The following is a 24,275-nucleotide window of genomic DNA, read 5'->3' as shown; positions in this document are numbered from 1 at the left end:
ATAATCATGTCAGAAGGTAGACATCCATTCCGGAGCCCATCCAGGAACATAGGCAGGCACGGTGGTTAGAACACATTTTTGGGGGTTAGCCAACTGATGTTTGAATCCTAGTTCTGTCACTGTATATCTCTGTGACCCTGAGAAATGTATTAATGACTCTATGAGTCAGATTTCTTATTTGTAAAAAGAAGATAATGTTGTATTTACATCACAGGGTTGTAGGAAGTGTAAATGAGACACTGGGTAGGCTTGCCATACGTTGCCATTATTTGGTTTGCTTTCCCCATGTCCTTGAGGCCAGGTGTCATCACATGACACAGCCAATGGAATATGAGTGTAGATAATCTGTGTCACTTCTAAGTAGAAATATTTCATTGCGGTGCTGGACTTTGCAGTCTGCCCTTCACCACACAATGATTGTGGGGTCTCATGTTGGTGTGACGGTGCCATGAAGTTAAAGAAGCCTGGAGGACGAAGTCATCACATGGGCAGCTGCTCTGGAGAGTCAGCCATGCCTGGAAGAGACTCCATAATGAGCAGAAAATAAAGCCTTTGTTGTCTTTAGCTTCTGATATAATGAGTTTATATTATCACAGCATAACCTATTCTATGACTAATACAGTGCTTAATGGAGTCTACGACAGAGTAAACTTAAAACACTTAAAAATGGATACTTTTTAAAATGGATAATTTGCATTTCCTGGGACTCCTAGATTGCGAAGTACCTATGTTAATGGGATTCAAGCCAGTCCCACATGAAAGTATTTCTTCATGTTTAGCATTGGCATGCTTCCATGAAAATTCTCCCTACTATAGCCCATTAGCATTAAATAATGTATTCCCATGTAAAATTTACCTGCAGAGAATTTCTTTACTTCAGTAACATAAATAGAAACCTTTCAGGGTAAGCCTTTTCATAAGAAGACAAAAGTTAAATTTTCCTGGCAGACAAAGGCTAATGACCACTAACGGCCCTCTTTACCAGATCTCTTGTATCATTCCATGCACTTGGAAATGTAGTGTTTTATTTCTTCTTTCTCCCTACGAAGAAGTCATTATGTGTCTAATTAAACTTTAGTAAATAATGTGTTTTATTCCTCTAATAGATGAAAGAGATTTTTAAAAATTCTCATAGAGTTCACAATTCTTATAAGCCAATGGATTTCAAGACTGGAGTTCGGTTATTCTTTCAAATGAGCAGTAGATTGTGTTAATTCTATGATAAATGAGGTTTAGAGGGAAGACTACTGTCTACTGATCAGTTTCAAGTTGTAAGTCTGATTGTAGTACACCCTTGCTGTGTGACTCTGCTCAAGTTTCTTCTTTGAGCTGCCTGGAGTTTTTTCTCATTGGATTATAAAAAGTTTTCAACATTGTGTGGACTTTAACTCTTTACCTCTTATATTTGTTGCAATCTTCCGCATACATGTGCACATACCCTGACATTTCCTTTCTAATGATATTTATGTATTTGTAGACACAAATCTTGTTTCACATCCTAGCTCTGCCTCTGCCAATATATGTAACACAAGACTGGCTATTTAAGCTCTCCGAATCTGTGTTCCCTTATTTGTAAAATGAGAATGATAATGCCTAACCCACTAGATTTATGGTGAAGGTTCATGGGATAATATTGAAAATTAGCTGGTACATAGCAAGAGGTTAATGCATAGTAGTTTATCTTCTTGCTTCATGTATTTCTTGGCATATCAAGATTCAGGACCACTATATTCCATATTCCATATGATATCCAAAAAGAAAAGAAAGGAAAGGAAATCAAGATTCCAAGGCTATTTCAGTAAAAAAAAAAAGACTGTTATTTCTCTTTTCAGAAACCTTAGGTAAACTCCGTTGCCTTCTCCACATGTGTTTTTCACTTTTCTTAAAGTGTCTTGAAGTTTGCAGTTAATATGAACTCTATTAGCTGAAATCAGAACTTTTATACATCAAGATGCCAGTTCTCAAGGCAATGCAATTAATTTTTATTAGTAGTAACACTAATATTTACTGAGAATAAATTATATGCTACATACTGTTCTAAGTATATTATGTACAAAATATATTTATACGTAGTACACACAAAACATTCACTAATACATAGACTTGTTTAGAGAATTAGAATATATAATACGCACAACACACACAGCTTTGTAATACAGATATTATTTCCATTGTATCAGTCCAGGTTCAGTCAGGAGAGTTATTCTACAGAGAAAATTTAATATAAGGTATCAAGGCAAAAAGATGACAGGGAAGTATCCCAGAAGAAGTAACTGCACCTCTAAGCCTTCAGAGAAAAGGGAAAAAGTTGGAATTATAGAAACCTAAGACCATGAAGGAGGAACTTTGTAGATTTGGGACTCTGACTCCTGAGGAAGGGGTGCTGCTTGCAGTTGCATTTGCATTCCTGAGCACATGCAGTGATGCTGGTTCTAGGGTTAGAGAGAACTGCACATTGGAAGCAATGCTGCTGGCACAAGCTATAGCTAACAAACCATTGCTACAGTGACATGGTGGGAACAAGAAGCAAAACAGAAATGAGTGCTTCTTCCTCTTCCAGCCTTCAAGTCTTCCTTCTAGCATCCCTATGAGCAGATCCTAAGCAACATGCTGCTGGTAAAGGAGAAATGTATTTTACAGAGGTCCAACTCCAGCATCAGAAAACAGCAGAGAAACATAGGTTTGATGCTGAGATATAGTATCTAAATAACCAACACCGTCTACCCCTTTGGCTATTCATAATGTATATACACCCTTCTACACATACTTAAATTTCAATAAAACAACAATAATTTTTTTTTGTACGAAGATGATCTCCTCCTCTCTCCAAAGTGGGGAGAGGAGAAGTTCCAATAGTTATAGTGTGCATCTCTGGAAGACAGTCACAGTATCCATCTCTGAGGTTGTGAAAAGCAAGCAAAGTAACTTCCATTAGTTTGTGTGGAAGCATCCACATGTAATTTAAAAAGATTTAGGGGACTATGATAGAAAGGAAAGTTTTTCTTCACAATGATTCTTCTTATCCCATTGACTGGTAGATGGCTTAAAAAGCTTGGTGAAGTTCTCAAGGTATTGATTTTCAAACTTATTTTCAGCTCCATGTTGCCTCCAACACTAGTTTATTTTCCCTTCCCCTCCCCCTTTCTCTTCTCCTCTCCTCTCTCCTTTCTTCTTTTTCCTTTTCTTTCCTCTCTTGTCCTCTTCTCTCTTCTCTCCATCCTCCCCTCTCCCCTTTATTCTGATCCTTCCTTCTTTCCTTGTTTCTTTCTTTTTTCAAATATCCCTCTTTTTATATTTATGTATCCTTTAAAACCTTGAAGTTATTTTCTGAAAAAAGTTAATGTATAGATATAGAAAACAAATTTTTTTCCATTTTTCCCATAAAGGTTCTATGTTTGCATGCTTACCAACTGATATAAAAAATGTTTGCCTCACTCTACTTGCATCAATAACATTGTTTTTACATCTTTGCTTAAACGATGGGTAAAGAAATAATATCTCCTAATTTATAGTATTTGATTAGTAAGTTAAACACGTTTTCACATAGAATCTATTTTTTCCTCTCCTAAGAAATTTTTTTATCTTCTTAACCTTTATTTTGTCATCTTCTTCTGAGATTCTCGATGGATTTTTGTTACAATTTTTATTAGTTATGTATCAGAAACATATTAATTATATCACAGTTGTAATTTCCCCCACAAATTTTATGTCTCTTATAATTATGTTTCTGCTATTAAATTTAAATCTTGAGTCAGTCAAAGTAGTTGGAATTTTAAGCTATTGCTGATATCAGTGGAAGGATGTAGAATAGTTTAGACATTATTAACAAGGTACCTTGTGCTGAAGATTGTCAGCATGCTGCTAATAGACACGTTAACCTTTAAGATACAGTTTTCTAAGCTTTTGGTCTATCAGTGGGTAGTATTTACTCTATAAAGGGAAGCCTACATATGACTATATGGCTTCATCTTTTAGAGTGATAACATAGCAACAGCTTTTGTTAGTTTGCAGGAACCAGAAACAGATTGAATTCTTGGCACGCTGTTAAGAAAGAGGTTTCACAAACTCCGCTGGTTATGGTACTCCCTGTGTTGTAAATGTTACTGGAGACAGACCCTGTGACTGAGGCTTTCCACGCTGTGAACAACATATCACTGAGCAACAACTATCTTCTCACAGGTCTGACAGAGAAAGGAAAACATGCCAAGGTGAAGATACTAGGAAAGAGGGTCATTAAACACTGACAAATTGCTTTCTTTTCAAAACGGAACACTTAGCACAAGCAATAAAAAAATTAACAAACATGCGTGTCACCAGTTTGTTCTTATTATTGAAAATGAGGAAATGTATAAGAAGGCTGTCCACAAAAATCAAATGTGTATTTCATTGCTTGCTAGATATTGGCAGAGGTAAAAAGGGATACACAGATTCCAGATTGAGGCCAGGTCAGTCCTGAACAGTTTTGGAACATGAACTAAGTTGGCTTGATTTCTCTATAAGTGACCTCTTTGATAATTAGGGATGCCTATACCATGCTCACTCAAAGGCTATACCTTTCCAGTAATATTGTATGTGTCCCTATCATCAGTCATTCAGTTATCCAAGCATTCATTATCTATCTTTTCCAGGTATAGAGGATTTAGTATTATAGAGGTTGTCAGTGTCAGAAAATGAATGCAAACTCTTTTCTCATAGATATTTATGACTCTTGTAATTTGGAGGGCAAAGGAATGAAATTGGTTTTAAGCAAGAGGGAATTCCAAGGTTAAATTATGCCACCAAGATCCTCTCTTCCTTTCTCTTTTTCTTAGGTTGTCTTACTCCTTACAGGTTTTCATTTTGGGAAACCTCTCTCTACATGTTGGCAAAGGAGACTCATGGCAGTTTCTGGCTTATGTGGGCCATTCAAATTTTAATAACATAAAGCAATAAACTGTCTCCAAGTGGCCAAATCCCTTAAACGGGGAAACATGAGTCTGTGTGATGGAGATACTATCTCAGAAGAGGTAGCAGGAGCTTCCAAAAGGAAATCATTAAACAGTAAAAAAAAAAAAAAAAAAAAAAAAAAAAAAAAAAAAAAAAAAAGAAAAAGAAAAAGACTATATATTTTCACAACTTTAAAAGAAGACTCTTCTTTATGCACAACAAGAATATAGTCTGACAGAAAAAATAAAGCATAAATAGCTATTATATAATCAAATATAATGTTGTGATAGAAATATTTTCAACAAACTAGAGGCAATTCTGTATCTGCTATGGCAGAGTAAGCCCCATCATGGTCTACGTTCCTATGAATAGAAATTTTAAACTCTGAACAAAACATAAAAATATTTGTAGACAATAGGTAGTGAATAAAATGAGACAGGCTCTAAATAAGTGCCAAAACTTGCCAGAAGGAAAAAGAATGAGGTGAATTTTTTTCATTATTGCAGGTATTAGTCTGAGAGTAGGCTAAAGCCTAAAACTCCAACAGAAAAGAGACAGACGTTCTGACCTAAAGAACCAGAGGACAGAGTTCAGGGAAACTACCACTGCTGAAAAGTGAAGTGGGTAAGGATTCAAAGAAAAAAAAAAAGAACAAGAGAGTGAGCCCCACATTTTGGAAATAAATAATGCCCAAATTTCTAGCTAACCATGGAACCACACATACGTGGGGCAGAATCAAAGCAGTCCAGCTAAAGATAAGGGCACTGAATTGAGATATGAGCTGTTCCCAAAAAGATTTTTTTTTTTTGTAACTTGAATCCAACCACATTAACTCTCTACTAGAAAGCTCATTCTTTGGAGGAATATAACAGAATCTATAATATTGCCTTCCAGGATATAATGAAAAGTTATTTGACATTTGAAGAACTAGGAAAATGTGATCCACTCTCAAGAGAATAGGCAATCTACTAAGAATAACTGGAATTAGAACATATGGGTTTTAAAGCAGCTATGTATGATGATGTAAAAGAAAAAATATTTTTTGGATGGACTTAAAAACAGAATGGAAATGGCAAAGGAAAGAGTCTGAAGATAAGAGAGCCCCATAAGGCCGGGCGCGGTGGCTCAAGCCTGTAATCCCAGCACTTTGGGAGGCCGAGACGGGCGGATCACGAAGTCAGGAGACTGAGACCATCCTGGCTAACATGGTGAAACCCCATCTCTACTAAAAAAATACAAAAAAAAACTAGCCGGGCGAGGTGGTGGGCTCCGGTAGTCCCAGCTACTCGGGAGGCTGAGGCAGGAGAATGGCGTAAACCCGGGAGGCGGAGCTTGCAGTGAGCTGAGATCCGGCCACTGCACTCCAGCCCGGGCGACAGAGCGAGACTCCGTCTCAAAAAAAAAAAAAAAAAAAAAAAAAAAAACGAGAGAGAGAGAGCCCGATAAAACTGTAAGACAATATGTAAAGTCTAATGTGTATATAATTGTAATTGCTGAGGATAAAAGATAAACAATGGAACAGAAGAAATTGAGATCACAAAAGCACAAGGAACAAACACAAAAACAAATAAGACTTCATCAAAATTAAAAAACTCTTGTACCGCAAAGGACCTTATAAAGATAGTGAAAAGGCAACCAATAGAATGGGAGAAATATTTGCAAATAATGCATCTATTAAAGGTATAATATCCAGAATATATAAGGTATTCTTACAACTCAACAACAAAAAGACAAATAATCCAATTAAAAATAGGCAAGATACTTGAAAGATATTTCTCTAAAAAGATATTCAGATGGCCAAGAAGCACATGAAAAATAATGCTCGGTATCATTAGTTATAAGAGAAATACAAGTTAAAACTTCAAAAAGATACAATTTCACACTCACTAAGATGGCTATTTAAAAGAAAACAAAAAATATGTTGGTTAGGATGTGGAAAAATTGGGACCTTATGTATTGCTGGTGGGAATGTCAAATGATGCAGCCACTGAGGAAAAGAATTAAAAAGAGGTATTTAAACAGATACTTCCACATGAATGCTCACAGAAGCACTAGTCACAATAGCCGAAAGGTGAAAACAAGTCAAATGTCCACCAGTGGATGGATGAGCAAGCAAAATGTGATATAGTCATATAATGGAATATTATTCGGCAAAAAGAACTAAGTACTGACACATACTATTAAATACAACACGGATTAACCTTGGAAACATTATGCTAAGCAAAAGAAGACAAGCATAAAAGGTCATATATTGTACAATTTTACTTATATAAAATATCTGAAATAGATAAACCCATAGAGACAGAAAGCAGACTGGTGGTTGTCAGGGGTTGGGTGGAGAGAGGGTGGGAGAGTAGTTACTTAATGGGTACTGGCTCTTCTTTGGGGGTAATGAAAACATTTTGGAGCTAGAGACCACTGTTGCACAACCTTTTGAATGTATTAGATACCACCAAATTGTATACTTTAAAATATACAATATGCTTTAAAATAATTGTATATTTTTAAAAATCGTTAATTTTTGTTGTATAAATAATGACTTGATAGCGTTTTGAAGAATGGATGGAGGACATTTTTTCAAATTTGGCCATAGACATAAATATGGTAACTAAAGAAGGTTAGTGAGCCCTTGGCAGAATAATTATAAAGAAAACCATGCCTAAGAACATTATATACAAAGTGCTAAAAACATGAAATGATGGAAACTTGAAAAATAAATAAATAAAACAAAGTGTTAAAAACAAAAATGAAAGGAAAATCTAAACAGCTAGAGAAAAACAACATATAACGTATAGGGAAACAATAATTCAAAAGACTTCTGAATACTCATCAGAAACTAGCAAGGCCATAAGACAGAGGATAAACATCTTTAAAGCTAAGAGAAAAGCAAAACTTTCAACCCAGAAATTTATATCCCTTGAAAATAACCTTCAAGAATGAAGGCAAAGTAAAACTCCTTTCAGATGAAACAAAACGAAGAATATGCATTGACAGTAGATGGAGATTACAAGGAATGCTAAAAGAAATTCTTCAGGCTGTAGGAAAATGATACTTGAAAACAGCTGGGGTCTTTTGAAAACAAAAAGCACTGGAAATGATAAATATTGTAAAGCATATTCTTCATATTAATTTCTTTAAAGTACATTTGACAGTTGAAAGCAGAAATTATAACACTTTCTTAGTTTTATGATAGAAGTATATGTAGTGCATATGATTACTGTAGCATAAGAAACAGGCTTGGGGACAAATAGATCTATACAATTGTAAGATTTTCACATTTTACATGAAGGGTACAATATTAACTAAAATAGACTGTGAAAAGTCAAGGTTATTTATTGTAATCCACTAGAGTACCAACTTTAAGAAATTACAAAGAGACATAACCAAAAAGCTAGCAACAAAATTGAAGTGAACTTTTATAAAATATTAATTAATCCAAAAGAAGTCAAGAAATAAAGAACAGAAATAAAATGGAGGTGAACAAATAATAGAATGGTAGGCCTAAATAAGATAACATTCATAATTAATTTGTATGAAATAAACAACTAAAAAGCAGAAATTATCAAAATAGGAATAAAAACAATTTCACACCCCCAGCTACATATTATATAATAACACAATTTATATATGATGATAAGTTGAAAATAAATGAGTAGAAAAAATAATGTACAAACAGCAAACTTAAGGAGTGTTGATTGCCATATTAAAGTCAAATAAAAGAAAAACTTCAAGACAAATGGTGTTGCCAGAAATAAACACATTTCACATTATTAAGAGTCAATTTATCATGAAGACACAGCAACTCTAAATGAGGTTTCACTTAATAACAACTTCACAATAAATGAAGCAAAAATTAACAGAATTAAAGGGAGAAATAAATTTCAAATAATATTTGGAAATGTTAACACTTGTCTCTTAGCAATTGATTAAAACAACTAAACAAAACATATTAGTAAAGATATAGATAATCTGACAAATACTATCAACTACCTTGGTCCAATTTATGTTTATAGTACAACACACCCAAGATATACAGAATACACATTCTCTTCCAAGTGCATGTGACACATTCAACAAGATAGACCATGAAAACAATTTCAAATCAACAAGATAGACCATAAAAACAATTTCAACAAATCTATAGTTTGGTAAATTATACAGAGTAACTTATCTGATTATGCAATTGAAATATAACAATCTAGAAAACTCTAAATATTTGAAAATTAAACACACACCTAAGTAATACAGGTCAACAAAACGTAAAATAAAAATTATTTTGAACTGGATAATAAAAATACAACAAATTAAAATTTTTTAGATGTGTAAAAAATAAATGCCTGTATTAGAAACTAAAGGTCTAAAATCCATTAAGTTTTAAGAAACAACAGAAAGAAAAGGAAAGTAATCACAAAGATTTTCTAATAAATATAGATTAAATGTCCATGAAAGAGAAATCAGACAAATGAGGAAAAATTAAATGAAGAGATGATTCTTTGAAAAGATTAGCAAAATTGACAAGCCCCTTGCTAGACTGATAGAGAAAAAAAAATTAAGAACATAAAATAGTAATATCAGGAATGAAAGAGGGATTATCATTGCAGATTCTATAGATATTAAGTGAACAGTAAGAATATTATAAACAAACTTAGGTCAAAATTTAATTAAAACAAACACATTCCTTGAAAATAAAGTTTACCAAAACTGACACAAGATAAAACAGAAAATATCAATAGTTCTACCTCTGTTAAAGAAGTTGAACTTAACGTTAACAGTCTTCCCATGAAGAAAATTCCTGGCCCAGGGGGGGTTCTAGTGAATGCTATCAAATATTTAAGAAATAATTATTATCAATTTTATGCAATCACTTCCAGAAAGCAGAAAAAGAGAGAATACTTCCCAACTTATTTTGAGGCCTTCAAAACTCTAATACAAAACCCAGCAAAGAAATTACAAAACAAATAAATAAATGAAACTACAGATCAATATCTCTCTTGAACATGGATACAGAAATCCTTAGAAAATATCAGTTCTAGCCCTATATAAAAAGGATTTTATATCATGACCAAGTAGGGTTTATCCTAGAAATGCAAGGTTAGTATAACATTTCAACGTCAGTTTAATTCACCATAACAATAGAATAAAAGAAAAAAATCATGTGACAATTTTAATTGATGCAGAAAAAAGTATTTGATGAAATTTAACACTGTTAAAAGAACAACTTTAGACAGGTTATATTTAACAGAGTTTAATTGAACAAAGAACAATTGACAAATCAGGCAGCCTTTGAAACTAGAATAGTTTCAGAGAGATTCTGCACTGCCACATAGCCAGAGAGCATTTATGGATCGAAAATGCAAAGTGATGTACAGAAAATGGACGTGTGGTACAGAAACACTGAATTACAGGTCAGTGTTTGCCTTATTTAAACAGGGTTTGAAAAGTTGGTCGCCTTTGATTGAATGAAGCTCAGATATTGGTGTAAGAGTAGGCTCTAGTCTGTTTACACATACAGTTAGGTCACAGTTCACTATGTATGGAGAAACTTGTAGAGTGAACTTAAAATATGTAAGGTGGTGGCAACTTTAGGCTAAACTTGATTTAACGACTTGTTTATGATTTAAAAGATTTAAACTAGAAATAAATGAAAAGTTCCTCAATCTGATAAGGGGCATCAAAAAACATCTACAGCTAACATATCACTTAGCAGTGAAATATTGAATGATTTCTTTCCAAAATCAGGAATAAGGCAAGAAATTTCCAGCTCACTGCTGGTGTTAATAAGCACTGAAATCAGAAAAATAAATTTTAGAACAAGAAATACAACCTTCTATTTGCTGCTGATATCGTTGCCTACATGGAATAGTCTAAGGACTTTGAAAAATAATAGAATTAATAAGTAAATTTAGTAAGGTCACTGCATTCAATGTTAGTATAAATAAAAATGTGGGTTTTATATACTAGAACAAAATCAGAAAACATAGAAATTAATTTTTTTTTCAAAATAGTATCTAAAACTTTTCCTGCTTAGGAAAAAGTTTTCTTTTAAAAAATGAAGACTTCTACTTTTTTACTGTGGTTAAGTATACCTAATGAAAAAAATTTCTACTTTTAATTGTGGTCAAACAGACATAATGAAAAATTTTCAGTTTTAATCATTGTATGTATATAGATTATTGGCATTAAGTGCATTCACACCGTTGTGCAACCATCTTCACAATTCGTCTCTAGAACTTCAAACTCTACCAATTAGACAATAACTCCTCATTTTCTCCCTCCCACTACTCCCTGAAAACCATTGTTTGATTTTCTGTCTCTATAAATTTGGATGCATTAGGTACCTCATAAAAGTGGAATCATATAACATTTGCCCTTTTGTGACTGGCTTATTTCACTTGGCATAATGTCCTCAAGGTTCATCCATGTGTAGCATGTGTCAGAATTTCCTTTCTTCTCAAGGCTAAATAATATTCCACATGAGTGATGCTTTATCACCTCCACTGGAACCTTGCAGAAAAAAATGTGGTATTCTCTACTCTCCAAGACAGCCATCCTACTACTCTCAAGTCTGACTGTTAAGATAATCTTGGATTGAACAGCAGTGATCTTGCTATTACTGCTACCCATTGATTTGCCCTTTCATGACTAATTTATTTCACTTAGCATAATGTCTTCAAGATTCATTCATATTGCAGCATATGTCAAAATTTTCTTCCTTTTTAAAGCTGAATGATGTAGACCTATATTTTTAAAACTGCAAAAAATTTGCTGAGTGAAATTGCAAAGCTGCTAAGTTAGTGGATAGGTATTCTGTATTACTGAACTGGAAGATTCAGTGTTTTAAAGTTGGCAATATTCCCCAGAATGATCTATAGAATCAATGAATCTCAAGATTCATGAAGATATTCTGTTAGAAATTGACACCAGCTCATCCTGAAATATATAGGTAAAGGACCTAGAATATCCAAGGAAATCTTGGAAGAACAAAATCGGAGGACCTTTCACAATCCATCTCTAAGACTTATTGTACCTCTCAAATAATCAAGAAAATATGGTACTAGCATTCAGGATTCATTATTCGATCAACACCATTGGCAGTAAAAAGTCCAGACACAGACACTTACATGGTCGTATAATTTTCGACAGAAGCATCAAAACAATCTAATGGAAAAGGAAAATTTTTTCAACAAATATTTCTGGAATAAACAGGATATTCATGTGGAAAAAAATGAACCTTGCTGTGATGATTCTCATATCGTACACACATATGCACAAATTAAAAATGGGTCACCAGGCTGGGCACAGTAGCTCACGTCTATAATCCCAGCACTTTGAGAGACCAAGGCAAGAAGATCATTTGCGCCCAGGAGTTTGAGAACAGCCTGAGTAATACAGTGAGACCTTGTCTCTACAAAAAACTTTTTTAAAAAATTAGCCTAGTGTGGCGGCTCTCCTGTAGTACTAGCTACTCGGAAGGCTGAGATGGGAGGATCACTTGAGCCTAGGAGACAGAGGTTAAAGTGAGCCTCGATGGCACCACTGCACTCCAGCCTGGGCAATAGAGAGAGACCTTGTCTCAAAACAAAACAAAAGGATCACCAAACCCAACCATAAAGCTTTTGGAGGAAAACAGGAACCATCTCCCTAAATAACTTGGCAGCAGGCAAAACTTTCTTAGATTACAGAAAAACCATTAAAGAAAAAAATAATAAATTAGACTTCATAAGCTAACAAATGACAACAGCAAAAACTCCCACTCACAAGACACTGTGAAAGAACTGAATAGGCAGTAGAAATAATCCAGGTGTCCACCAATCGGAGAATGAAGAAACAAATGGAAGTGAATGTATGCACTATACTCATATACAGCTGTGACATGCAACAATACAGATGAATCCAAAACATGTTAGACTGAGTGGAAACTAGCCAAAAAGAGTACATACTGCATGCATAATTTCATATATAAGATATTCTAGAACAGTCTCCTCTGGGAAGTAAGGGCTGAGTTGGACTGGGAAGAGGCATGAAGGGACATTTTTGTGATGATAATAATGTCTTACTGGGTTTATAGAGGTGTATGCCTTTGTTGAAACTCAGAAAATGTATAGTGAGGATATATGCGTTTCATTGTATGTAAATTTTATAAGAAAATACTGAAAAATATAAAGTATACCATTGTCTATCGTTTAAATGCATTAAAAATGAGAAGGATGTATGAATGACTAGAAAGATGGCTAGATATGTGATCAAGCAAATAAAGAGTAAAATGCTCATGATAGAATCTAGGTGGTGGATATACAGAATTGTTTCTGAAAAAAATATTTCAACTTTGCTGTGTGGTTGACATTTTTTTGGCAATAAATTGTTGGAAAAGGAGCTATGGGAGCCTAAAGGAGGGAACCACAAATTTGCATTTTTGATAATGAAGATAAAGATTGACTGAGAGAATGGTATTTTTAAAACATTTAGAAGAGTCTACCTTCTTTTTCTTATTTCATTTTCCTCTCCCATCAGAATGTTCCTGTATCATGTCCATGTCATAGAAATGCTCCATTCTCTTTACTAGGGCTAATCTGATAAAATTACCTGTGCTAAGGAGTTAATGGCTAGTGAGAGCCTAATGCATGAATCCCTTCCAGATAAAATATTTGAGAAGGCTTCAATGCCTTTCTCCAAAGGAAAGACTATTTCTAAAGAGGCTTGGGAACCCTGATGATGGAAGTTATCCTACTCTAGTCTTCTGCATAGGGTTATATCTCACAGAGATCTAATGGCAATCTGTAACTTCTAAAGAAGTGGATTATAATTGATACATCTTAATTCATTTATCTTACATCCCCCAAACCCACTTCCTTTAACTTATTTTCATCTGATAACGGCACCCCACAATTTCAAAATGTACTCATCCCCATTGGTCCTACAACTACAGTCTCTCTCTATCCCCACCCTACCACAGAATCATCATCACTGTAATCTAAATTATTTCAATCATATCCTAATTATTATTTCTCCTCCAGCTTCTCTCCCTTTCCAACCTATCTTAATGATCTTAATCCACCAGTTTCTGAAAAGTTCATGCTGAAATATCTAAATTATTAATTTATCTAGTGTTCATTTGACTCTTAGTTGTTGCTTTATGTATTTTGAGGCTCTGTTTATTGTCTGTTACACATATGTTCATGGTTGTTACAATTTTTTGATATATTATTTCTGTTACCAGTATATAATTGCTTTTTAAAGTATATCTTTACAGATATTCAGATGCAGAAATATATTTTGACAGATATTAAAACTGCTGTCATAGCTGTCTTTTGCATTATTTTGCCTGATACACATTCTTACATTTCATTCTTTTCAAAATGCATTCTTTTGAGTATTTCCAGTAAACAGCATACTGTTTTACTTTTTTTTAAATCCAGTGTGTCTTTAATTTTTATTTATTTCAAATATCGTTATTTCTTATCTAAATATTTAACAATTTCCATGTTACATACTTTATTTTCATTTTCTTTACCACCATCTTAATTTTCATTTGGATATATCAAATTTTATTTTCCTGCTTTTTAAGGGTCACAGTCTATTTGGAGAATTTTGAAGTTTACCCTTAACTTATTGAGAGCCGTATTTATGCATATTTTTCCTGTCAAACTCACTCTCTCTCTCTCTCTCACACACACACACACACACACACACACACACACACACACACACACACCAACTCCCTTTCTGGACAAATACATAAGCAAGTTCTCCCTCTGGTACCTCCTTTCTCACCAAATTGTACTCAGTAGTAAGTTTTACTAACTCCTTTAGTCACAATTTCCCCATGCCTTATTATAACCCCTTAGTCTGATTTCATTTTTTGTAGAAATAACTTATCCAAGAATATTTTTTCAGAGGAAGTTTTTGTGAGAAGCTGAGAGTATCGTTACTTAATTCTTGGATTTTAATGATGGATTACCTAGACGTACATCTCTAGATTAAATGCTAGAGTTTTTTATACGTTTTAAAATTTTGCTCTATATATTTTATGTTGTTATTAAAAATTTTAGCATCACTCTGAGTCTTGATTTTTCTTTTCTCTCTCTCTCTCCTTTTTTTTTTTTTTTTTAATTTGAGACAGTCTCGCTCTTTCGCCCAGGCTGCAGTGAAGTGGCGTGATCTCAGCTCACTGCAGCCTCCACTTCCCGGGTTCAAGCGATTCTCCTACCTCAGCCCTCTGAGTAGCTGGGATTACAGGCATGCACCACCATGCCCAGCTAATTTTTGTATTTTTACTAGAGATGGGGGTTTGCCATGTTGGCCAGGCTTGTCTCGAACTCCTAACCTCAGGTGATCCACCTATGTTGGCCTCCCAAAGTGCTAGGATTACAGGCATGAGCCACCACGCCCAGTCGATTCTTGATTTTTTAAAAGTAATCTCAACATTATTGATCAATAGTTTTCATCCTTTTTGTTTTTTCTCATAGGTTTCTGTCTCTCTCCATCTGGGACTTCATTGATATGAACTTTGACACTTCCGATTCTACTCTCCTTGTCTTTTAATTTAAAAATTTCTGTCTCTTTATCCTATCCTGATGTCTTCTGAGAGAATTTCACAAAATGATTTTTAGATGTATTCTTCTGCTATTCAGTCCAGTTATTTATCTCAACCATAACATTTTTCTTACTTAATATCTCCAGTTGATTCTTCCTTATGATTTTTCATGTTTGCTGCATAGATCCAATATTTTTTCTTACATATTTTAGAAAATCTAACATATTTATTTTAAATTCTTACTCGGATACATTACTTTTGCTTTTATTTGATATAGCTGAATCCATGTGTTTTCTTTCTTTCATTGCAGTTATGCTCTGAAATTATCTTTATCTTTTTCCGTAAATTTATATTCCTTCAGGAACTTAGTTTACTTCTATGGAAACGTGACGTTGCCAGGAAGGGCAAAAAGCCGGAAGCTAGCATGTGTCCCTGATAGTAAATATAAGGGGTTAAGAGGTGTGTGTGTGTGTGTGTGTGTGTGTGTGTGTGTGTGTGTGTGTGTGTGTGTGTTTGAGGGTAAACACTTTGTAGCAGGGAACTTCTGAAATTACTACTTATATATCAACGTTGGCACTGCTCTTGATCAAGAATTCTTAACCTGAGATGTAATCACATAGCACTTGATGTATAGAGAGGATGTGCAGGAAGGAGAGGGAACACTGAAAGGCTAACCAGGCCCATTGCACTTATGGTAAGCCGTTATTCACCCCAGGTGGACTCAGCAGCACCCCAAGACTTCCCTGCTGTCGCTATAGGGGGTAGGCTGGTTGCTCTTGTTCTGCTTTGTAGTTTGTTTATTTATTTTTATTTATTTATTTGCATAGATTATTATCATCTCAAGACAATATCAAGGAGAGAAAATAGCTGCCAGAGGTGGCAAATTGCTTCCCTGCTCCATATCAGATGTCTGGGTTGATTATTCCGCCTTATTCCACTGAAAGGCTATGCAAGGACCTAACCCATTGCTTTTCTTTGCCCTGATGTTGCTGTATTTCTTATTTCAATAGATTCCTCAATCTTCTTTTTGCTTGCATGGAACCTCCAGGGCTGTATTCATGGGAAGGAATGCAGTCTGTACATTGATGTTGTTGCACCGCCCTTCAGCTAAAACACCTGCAGTAACTCTCACTGCCTTCAGAATAGAGGTTTATTCTCTTCAGACAAGGCAAAATCCAAGATTTGGTAAGCCATTCTTTCCCAGCCTCTTCTGATTTTTCATATTCATTTAAATTAGACTACTTATACTTTTCCAACACTTCACTGTACTTTTCCACCTCTGCATTTTCAAATGCATCATTTTTTTAAATCTTGAAAATCTTTCCCATTCTGCTATGGAAACCCGAGACATTGTGCATCTCCCACCTTGACTGGCACTTCATGAAACAACATAATTTAATAGAAAGGATGAAGGCTGGCCAGGCGCGGTGGCTCACGCCTGTAATGTCAGCACTTTGGGAGTCCAAAGCAGGCAGATCACGAGGTCAGGAGTTTGAGACCAACCTGGTCAGCCTAGTGAAACCCTGTCTCTACTTAAAAAAAAAAAGAAAAAAAAAAAAAAAAAAAAAAAACGACACACACAAAAATTAGCCAGGCATGGTGGTGCATGCCTGTAGTCCCAGCTACTCGGGAGGCTAAGGTAGGAGAATCGTTTGAACCTGGGAGACGGAGGTTGGCAGTGAGCAGAGATCATGTCACTGCACTCCAGCCTAGGCAACAGAGCAAGACTCTTGTAAAGGACAAGGGCTTTTGTATTCAGAAACTCTAACTTGACACACTAGCCATTATTCTTTCCATTCCATGTATGACTATCGATTGTTTATTTCACTTTTCTCTGCTATAATTCCCCCATTTGTAAAATAGATAAGATACTACATACTTCATAGGACTGCTATGGGGGATTTCATGAGACGACAACTACTTAATATGTAATAAAGCCAGCAAGAATTTTGGTCTGTATTAGTTTACTGCCTCCTCTCTCTAGTGTTTCACTTCACCCATTTCCCTAAGCTCAGTAGAATTACTCTCTTCCCTCACCTACCTCCCATAGCATCTTCTCAATAGCATTTTTAGGGCACTTATCCCATTTCATCTGAGCTATAAGCCTGGATAAGAGTTTAAATTTTATCTATCTCAGACAGATATGTATATGTATACCTATATACATATATACATATATGTGCGTATATATATACACACATATATATAAAAAATTGTGTGTGTGTCTGTTTGCATATGTGTATATATCTTCCAGGTGTTTTGTAAGAGGGAACAACAGTAATGGTAGAACAAGGGCTGTGGAGTCAGAATCTCAGGGTTTGAGTCCTAGATCACTGCTTGTTAACTGTGTGGTCGTGGGAAAATTTTGTAAACTCTCTTGTGTCTCAGATTGCTCACGTCTAAAATGAAAGTAATTTCAGTCTCTATGGGAATGTTGCAACAATTAAATATATTAATGTATCTAAACCATTTAGCACAATGTCTGCTGTATAGTAAGAGCACAGTAATGATAACTATATAAAGGCAGAAGGAATTCGTGGGATTCAAACAATGGTGAGATTAACACTTCCCACTCCCAATATCCCTAAAACCCCATGGCCAAAAGATTACTCAATCTCTAAACAGCTTCAACATATGTTAGCCCTCCAAGGTAATCCAGATTTATGGATTTTCTCCTAAATTCCCAAATTTCCTTCTTGGTCAACTGGCAGAATCAGATTACATTTCTTTTGAGGAATTTTTTTTCCCCAGCTGCCTAGGTTTCAGTGTTTAAAGACCTCTTCTTCTTTCCTTATGCAAATTGATTTTTTTTCTTTTGCTCACCACAAGGAGCTAGTAATAAACACATCAAAGCTGGCATTGAGCCAAAGTTCCCAGGTGGAGATTGGTATATTGGCTTCAATTTTAAGGCAATCTTTAATTTTTCCAGACTTTCTCCCCGAATCATTAACCCGGCAGCCTTGTAAGTGCTTATATATTTTTATTTCAATTTTTAAAGCAGTTTTTTGGTATTGCACAAATGGGATTCACACATTGCTAACACGTTATACAGAGTATCAGCCTGCACTATCTGGCCTTGCAGCTCAGTTTGCAAAGTTCCATGTCTTACTAGAGGATCTCAAGTCAATCTGGTAAACACCAGTTTAAATGCTGAAGGTCACTGCTTAGGATCTTGGCTCCCTAGATTCCACATGAAATGCATCTTCAAAATTGATCGCTCCCTCTGCAACTTCATGTCAAACTCCTCTCATGCCCCTTCCTCAGTCCACATTCTAGATATAATTTAAAAGGATGATTAAAATTCAGCTTTAGAAAAACCCCTTCTGAAAGAAGCAGTGGCTTCTTTCATGTTGTCAATGTTTTGTGCCTGATCTGGCTTCCTTGCTTTTTCTCTCTGTCATCTGTAGGGACTGTTAGATACAAATCCCCATGCAGGCAGAATGAGATAAATTAGGAAGACTCTACTGGCAATTTATCAGGAAGCTGCTGCAAGGCAAACCTATGAATTTCCTTGCTCAGCCTCTACTTTCCATTCACCATTCACACTTCAGTAATAATGCTTTGTAACTATTTAATGGTGCTCATTCCTCAATCTACACTGACATCACCCATGATTAATTGGCTCTTACAGCATCCCTGAAGTGTAAGCAAGTGTTGCTATCACTGTCCCCAGTTAGCCAATAATTGAGACACAGGATTGTCAAGTGTCTTTTGGAAGGCCACGGAGAGTCACTCGGAGAATTTCCTGACTGCTATCTGTTTGCTCTAATCACTGAGCTTCCCTGCAGCTCATCGTTTCTGGGTGAAAGGCTGCTAATCAGATTCTTTGAGGAAACCCAGCAGAAGAGAATTTAAAGAATGGATGCTCCTAGGAGTCCTTTATTCCCTTTCTCTCTACAGGAAAACACGTGAATTAAGAGTATTTGTTGTTTTTGTTTTTTAAAATTTATGGCCTTCTGTCATTGGAAGGTTCAAAAAGATATAGTCACATTCTTAACTGCTGTTTTATTGTAAACGAAGATGCTAAACAATCATGGGAAGAGGAGATATTTATAATTGCCAAAGAGGGATGCTTATTCTCTAGAACCCACAGTGAAGCTTGGCTTCCCTTCTGGCCCCTGAAGCTGTACTCACACCCCAGGACCCGTTCTTCTACCAAACCTAGCCCAACTCAGGTTCCCAGGAACATTTTCACTAACCCAAGTTTCCAGGACTCAGCATCAGGTTTCTCTGGTGATAGCCTTTTTGATTGGGGATACCAAAGTATCAGTGATTAAGTGAGGCCAAATTTGATTCTTTCAGGACACCGAGAGATGAAGACTAATTTATGAGTTATTCATTAATTCATAAAATTAATAAACATCTATCAAAAATCTCTGTATGCCAAGCACTGTTATAGGTGCTGTGGAACAAGAATAAATAATATACACAGTTTCTGCCCTCATGAATCTTAAATTTAATTATTTCTTTCTTTCCTTTATTCCCTCATTCGGGCAATGCCAAGTAATATTCAGCACTCCCTGAACTGCTTTTCTGTCCTCTGTTGAAGGTGGGATTACCTCCAAAGTCCAAGCATAGTAGGAAGGTGGCATGTGTAGTGGGTAGAATGGTGACTCTCCCTGATTCTACCAAAAAAAGAAAATACGTCCACATCCAAATTCCTGGAACCTGTGAATATGACCTTATTTGGAAAAAGTAGTCCTTGCAGGTATAGTTAAGGGTCTTAAGATGAGATCATCCTGGATTACCCAAGTGGGCTCCAACTCCAATGACAAGTGTCCTTATAAGAGACAAAAAAGAAGACACAGAAGAGACAGAGACCATGTGAACACAGAGGCAGAGATTGGAGTGATGCAGCTCTAAGCCAAGGAGTTCCAAGGATTACCAGCAGCCATCAAAAGCTAAGAGAAGAAAATGAAATAGATTTTCTTCCCAGAGCCTCCAGGAAGAGTGTGGTCCTGCTGACACCTGGATTTAGGATTTCTGGCCTCCTGAATGCTGAGAGAATACATTTCTGTTGCTTTCTGCCACCTAGCTTATGGCAATTTGTTATAGGTGCCACTGGAAGCTAATACCTATGGCACATTGGTCTTAGAAGGTGGTGGCAGGAATGGTTACCATCAGCTCATGACCAGTGGGTATGTTCAAGAGACTTCTTCTAAGTCCGAGTCCTGGTCTTTTTAATATACCTCCTCAGGCTCAGGTGATAACTCATGCTGTACTCCAATTGTAATTTTGTTACCTCCTTTAAGAAACATTCCCTCATTTTTCTCTAAGATCAACATAAAAGTACCAAACAAGTAATATTTCAAACAAAGTTCTCAAGAAATACATTTTTTTCAGCCTGTATAAATTGTCTTCTGAGAAATGTGCATGCAGATAATAGAATACATTATGTAACAATAAGGAAGCAGCCACAATTTGCCAGTTCCACGCCTGGATTTTTAAAGAGAAGGTAGAAAATAAATAGCTAGATGACATGTTAGGGAAATTCCGTATCAGTGAGGTGTAACTTGTCCACAGGTCTGCCAGAACACCTGATATGGTTTGGCTCTGTGTCCCCACCCAAATCTCACCTTGAACTGTAATAATCCCCAGGTGTTGTCGGGGGGACCCAGTGGGAGGTAATTGAATTATGGGGATGGGTTTTTCCCATGATAGTGAATATGACTCATAAGATCTGATGGTTTTATAGAGGGGAGTTCTCCTGCACATATCCTCTTGCCTGCTGCCATGTAAGACATCCCTTTGCTCTTCCTTCATCTTCCACCATAATTATGAGGCCTCCGTAACCATGTGGAACTGTGAGTCCATAAAACTTCTTTCCTTTCTAAATTACTGAGTCTTGGGTATGTCTTTATGAGCAGCATGAGAACCAACTAATACAGCATCCTTTTGTGGATTGAGGAGAATTGACTGGCCTTGTTTCTCACAAAAACCTAAGCCTCCCCAGGGGGCAACATTGCTTATCATTGTAGCCCTCCCCAGGTTTGATATAGCCTCCAACTCTTGGTGGTAACAATGATAACTATAGCCAGCCTTTGCTGAATTCTTAATATCTGCCAGGATTTATTCTACATGCTTTACATATATTTATTAATTTGATCTTGAGTGCCATCCTAGGTAAGAGATACTTGTATGATTCTGATTTTACCATGAGAAAACAAAGTCACAGCCAGGCTAATAAATATCTGTTTTGTTTCTGATGCAAATTATCTCACTGATTGAATTTTTAAGAATTTGAAGCTACTAGATTGTCTATTGCATTTTGTGCTCAGTTTATAGACAACCTCTCTCTGCATAATTGGTTGTTATCAGTTTTATTGAGGTAAAATTTGTATACAATACAGTGATACAAATTTATTCATACAGTTTAATGGGGTTTGAGAAATGTGTTTGGTTATTTCAGTGCAATAAAAACAAAAAATATTTTCATTATCCTTAATTTTTCCCTCATGTTTCTTTGCAACCAATCCCCTTCTCAAATTCCAATCCAGACATCACTAAACTATTTTCTATATGTAAGGATTCATTTTTTAATAGGTGGAATCACACAATGATGTTGTACCTGCCTCAGTATGCTGTGTTTGTGATTAAGTCATGTTGGATGTATTAATATTGATGAATAATATCTGTTATATGAATAAATCACAATCTGTTGATCTGTTAGTCTCTTGATGCGTATGTGTGTTGTTCCCAGTTTGTGGTTATTATAAATGAAGCTGCTGTGAACATTTGTGTACAAACCTTTGTGTGGACCTATGTTTGCTTTTCTCTTGGAATGAAATTTCTGGGTAATACAGTAAGTGTATGTTTAACTATAGAAGAAACTTCCGAGTTGTTTCTCAAAGTAGTTGTCCCATTTAACACTCCCACTGGCAGGCTGAAAGTTCAAATAACTTTACATCTCTACCTACACATAGTATTGTCATTCTTTTTAAATTTTAGCTAAACTAAATAGTGTAGTGTGTGGTGGTATCTCATCATAACTTTATTTGCATTATTTGATGCATAATGATGTAGAACATTTCTTCTTATGCCTATTGGCCATTTGAATATCTCTTCTGTGAAATATTTGTTCAATTTTTTGCCAACTTGTTATTGGCTTTTTTCTCTAATTAATGAGATGTCAAATTTAATTTACATATTTTCAAAATGTTCTTTGTTAGATATCTCAATATAGTTTGTAAATATTCTTTATCAGTCTGCAGCTTCCCTCCTCATTTTCTAAATAGTGTATTTTAAAGAGGAGGATTTAATTTTCATAAAGTTTTAATTTGTTGGTTATCTTCTTCTACGGTGAGTGATTTTTGTTATCAAATAAATCTTGCCTGCCCAAAGATTATGAAGATTTTTATCTTCTATGCTTTCTTTTAGAAATAATGTGGTTTTATATTTTTAAATTTAGATTTAATCAATTTTGAGTTATTTTTTGTCTATAGTTTGAAGTAAAAATCGTGGTTCACTTTTTTTTATATTGTTATTCGGCTGCCCCCAGCCCAACTTGTTGAAAGGAGTATTCTTTTTCCATTAAATTATCTGAAACTGTCTCCAAAATCAGTATTCTTTTCTACTGATCTGTATTACTATGCTTGTGTCCCTACCACAATCTTTTAACTACTATAGTTTTATAATAAGTCTTAAAATTAGGAAGTGTAAGTCCTCCTACATTGTTCTTTCTCAAAATTCTTTTGACTTTTCTATGGTCTTTTGCAAATCTAATCAAATTTTCTAATTGACTAGTTAATTTCTAAACAAAAAGAGTCTGTTGAAATTGTTATTGATATAGCAATTTGAGTAGAATTCACCTTTTAACATACTGTATTTTATGATCCATATATATAATATATTTCTTCCTTTAAGTATTCTTTAATTTCTCCTAGCAGTATTCTGTTGTATTCAGTTTATGAATCTTAGGTAATTTTTGTTAAACTTATCTTTAAGTGTTTCATAGTATTTCAATGATCTCTCCATAGGATATAGAAATACAATTGATTTTTGTACATCTGGTTACATTTTATTTAGTTGCTAAACTCATGAAGTAGTTCTAGTAACTTTTGGTAGATTATTGGACTTTTCTGCTCTCTGTGAATAAAGACATTTTTACTTCTTTCTTTCCAGTCTGTATGCTTTTTGTTTCTTTGTCTTGCCTTATTAGACTGACTAGGACCACCAGTACAACGCTGAATAGTGGATTCCAATTATACTTATGTTAGATCACTTGCTATTGTCCTATGGTCAGTGAGGCTATATTAAATGTATTCTGTCTTTCATATCTCTGTGCTTTAGTTTTAATAATTTCTTCTGTTCTGCTTTCAGTTTTCTGATCTTTTCTTCTGTGGTGTCCAGTCCCTTGTTAAGTGCATCTGGTTAGTTTTTCAATTTGGTGTTGTATTTTTCAACTCCAGAAATGTCATTTCATTCTTTTTTATACTTTTCATTTCTCTCTTTCTTATGTTCATTTTTCTTTTACACCATTGAACATACTTAAAATAACATTTTTAAAATCCTTTCTATTCCATAATATTAGTCATTTCTTCGATTTTTTATTTTTTTGTTTGTTTTGAAACAGAGTCTTGCTCTGCTGGACAGGCTGGAGTGCAGTGGCACAATCTCTGCTAATCGTGACCTCCACCTCCCAGATTCAGGCAATTCTTGTGCCTCAGCCTCTTGAGTAGCTGGGACTACAGATGTGTACCACCATGCCCAGCTAATTTTTGTATTTTTAGTAGAGATGGGGTTTTGCCATGTTGGCCGGGCTGGTCTCGAACTCCTGGCCTCAAGTGATCCACCTGACTTGGCCTCCCAAAGTGCT

The sequence above is a fragment of the Rhinopithecus roxellana genome, chromosome 9 (assembly GCF_007565055.1).
Source record: "Rhinopithecus roxellana isolate Shanxi Qingling chromosome 9, ASM756505v1, whole genome shotgun sequence".
Taxonomy (NCBI): Eukaryota; Metazoa; Chordata; class Mammalia; order Primates; family Cercopithecidae; genus Rhinopithecus; species Rhinopithecus roxellana.
The sequence above is the reverse complement of the archived record's forward strand: the minus strand, read 5'-3'. Positions refer to the sequence as shown.